The following is a 2,959-nucleotide window of genomic DNA, read 5'->3' on the forward strand; positions in this document are numbered from 1 at the left end:
TGTAACACATTTGGATAAAGTTACAATTGAGTGAAACATGAGTCTGTTACTTTGAAATGGTGAAATACCCTCTAGAAATAGACTAAAACTTGACTCCATAACTGTTACTTCTCAAACGGACGTGCATTTTTTAAAATATGAGAAATGCATTTTGTGATATTAAAAACACCAGGATGATAAAAAAAAACTTTGAATGTACGGAAATTGGTAATCTAAACAATAAAATCTAAGTATGGTTATAATAGTAAAAATCTGCGTTAGTGTTTAAAAACTAGGGTATGTCCCTTTAATATGTATTATAATATTGCTTATTAGCTCATTTAGAAACAATATTGTGGCTTATGTGGGTGCAGAATCTAGATTTAAAAAATGTACTTGATGGGATTATTTATGACATTTAGCAGTGTCATTCAACATATACATCATACATTTTTAACAGTTTCTTAAATAAATATTTTAATTTAGGCACTTACATTATCTGTGCAAATATGGGTTTTTTGTACCTGTAGTGAAGTGTTGTCATTAACTAATTTTGATATTCTTAAGTTTTAAGATCTTAAAAAGATTTTTTTTTAAAGTTAAGGGCATGTATACCTATATATACTTGCTCTTTCTCCTGTACCTGTAGTGAAGTGTTGATATTAACTAATTTTGTTAATTCTTAAGTTTTAAGATCTTAAAAAGATGAAAAAAAAGTTCAAGGATTGGTATATATATATACTTGCTCTTCTTTCTTCTCTCCCCCCCCCCCCCCCCATAAAAAAAAAACCCTGTATGATTAGCAATTAATTATATGCTAAGTACAAAATTAGAACATATGCAAAAGGAAAATAATTTATACTGTAGATCATTAATTTTTTGCAAAAATTGCAAATAAATGAGGATTCTAACACATCACAGTAATAATTTAATAACCTTGCTACAAATAAAAGAATGCACAAATTTAAATATTTTGCACTATTACTGTCATTAAACAGAAACCCACAAAAACATTGTGGATCATTGTAAATTGTCCAGGTGTTGTCTCTTCACTGAAGTTCAAATCAGATTAGAGCACATAAAACCCATAAACACCAGCCATGCATAACTATTTTTTTCTCTTTCAACAGTTTAATACAAAAAACAATCCTACCACCCATCAAATGGCTTGATTACGTGACAACAGGCATATTTAAATGGCAGTAAATAAATTCCTCTGTTAACTATTCCGGGGGAAATGTGCCTAAGTAGCTTGAAAGCATTCATTTCATTTGGAAATGGTGTTAATTTTTATTGTCTTTGAGTAACAGATGATGAAATATTTATTGTGTAAGTTAGAGATGACATCGTAATACTTTCTATTCGCAGTTTGATCTACTGTTGGCCTTTTGCGATACTTTAATGTCTCATATTCAATATTGGGGAACTTGTCAGAAATTACAGTTTTGAATAGTTTTAATATGTTTATAGAACTTAACTTTCATTTCAAAATAAATTTATTTGCTTAAAAATCACTATTTTTTATGTGCCAGAGGTAATTTTAGTGCTAAAATTTAACAATTAAGTTTTGAAATTTTACATTTGGTGATTTCACACATACATACACACACACACACACACACACACACACACACACACACACACACACACACACACACACACACACACAGTGAAAGCACACCTAATGACAACCTCAATTCTTATACCATCCCATTAGAAAAATCTATATTTATTTAGAAATTGTGTCAACAGATGAAGTCTTAAGGCACACATTCATTGCTATTTTTGTGGCATTAACAGTCATGATCCTCAAAACAGAGCCATCATTTGAGACTGTTGTTAATCTCTATTATATACTAATTAAGGAAGTGACTGATACAGGTTCACAAATAACCTGTAGTAGGCTTCACAGATAAATGTAATACCTGTGTAAAAAGTCAGTATACCACCAATACCAATTAAATTTGTGTCAAAACAACCAGAACAGGAAAAGTGTTTTTAAAATATAAAACAGTGGTGATAAAATATATGAAACTTATTGTGTACGAAGGCAAAATAATGATGCCAGAATGTATAATCATCAACTTTAGTTTAAACATGGGTGCCTGAATAATGCAGCTATTTATAGAAGGGGGGGGGGGGGGGGGGGGAGAGTCTGGCATAAATTTCAGGGTTCAAGACATGAAAACAAAAGATCCAGCGGCTTTCAGCCAATCATATTGCCACTTAGTTCATAAACGCAAAGAAAATGTTTGTCTTGCCATTTTGAAGTAAACATAATTAGGTCATAACAGATCACCAAAGAGGGGCCAAAATAATAATAATAATAAAATGTCCTGAAGATAGAACTACAGTATGTCATCTCACCATGCCAGAATGTCTACTGGGATTTAAAGATGTGAATTGTCATGGTAGCAAAACTTGAAAAGAAAAGCTGTTGATCTAATTTTGTTCTTTGTAACCTCAATGGAACAGATAAGTTGATGCTTACAGAGTAGTAGTCAGCCTGTCCAGTTGAAGCCTGTATAATAGTTGTCATGCCAGTACTGTACAAGACAGCATGGATGACATCTGCAGTGCTCACTGATTGGTGTTTTGCCGGTGATAAAATGATTGATCAACATCAAAGGAAAACCTAAAAGAAATCATTACCCACCTGATCACCCACATCTAAAAGGTCTGCAATAAAGTTTCTTGTTAAACTGATTTGATGCACATAATGAATTTGAAGAATTTGAAATCCCATTATTCTAATTTATTATACATATGTCTTTGATGGGTTGTATAATGGTATTGCGTTGTCTGTACATCCATAAACTTTTTGTTTTTGGGGCATGTCTTGTCAATTCATATAGGACCATCGAATCTTGTATGCAAGTAGAACTTAGGGTAGCGATGTGTCGTGAACCATAACTAGGTCACCATGACCTACTTTCATACATTACTGCAAATTAAAGGAAGTCCTTTTCCTTGTCTGGGC

Source organism: Gigantopelta aegis, chromosome 6, assembly GCF_016097555.1.
Source record: "Gigantopelta aegis isolate Gae_Host chromosome 6, Gae_host_genome, whole genome shotgun sequence".
Taxonomy (NCBI): Eukaryota; Metazoa; Mollusca; class Gastropoda; order Neomphalida; family Peltospiridae; genus Gigantopelta; species Gigantopelta aegis.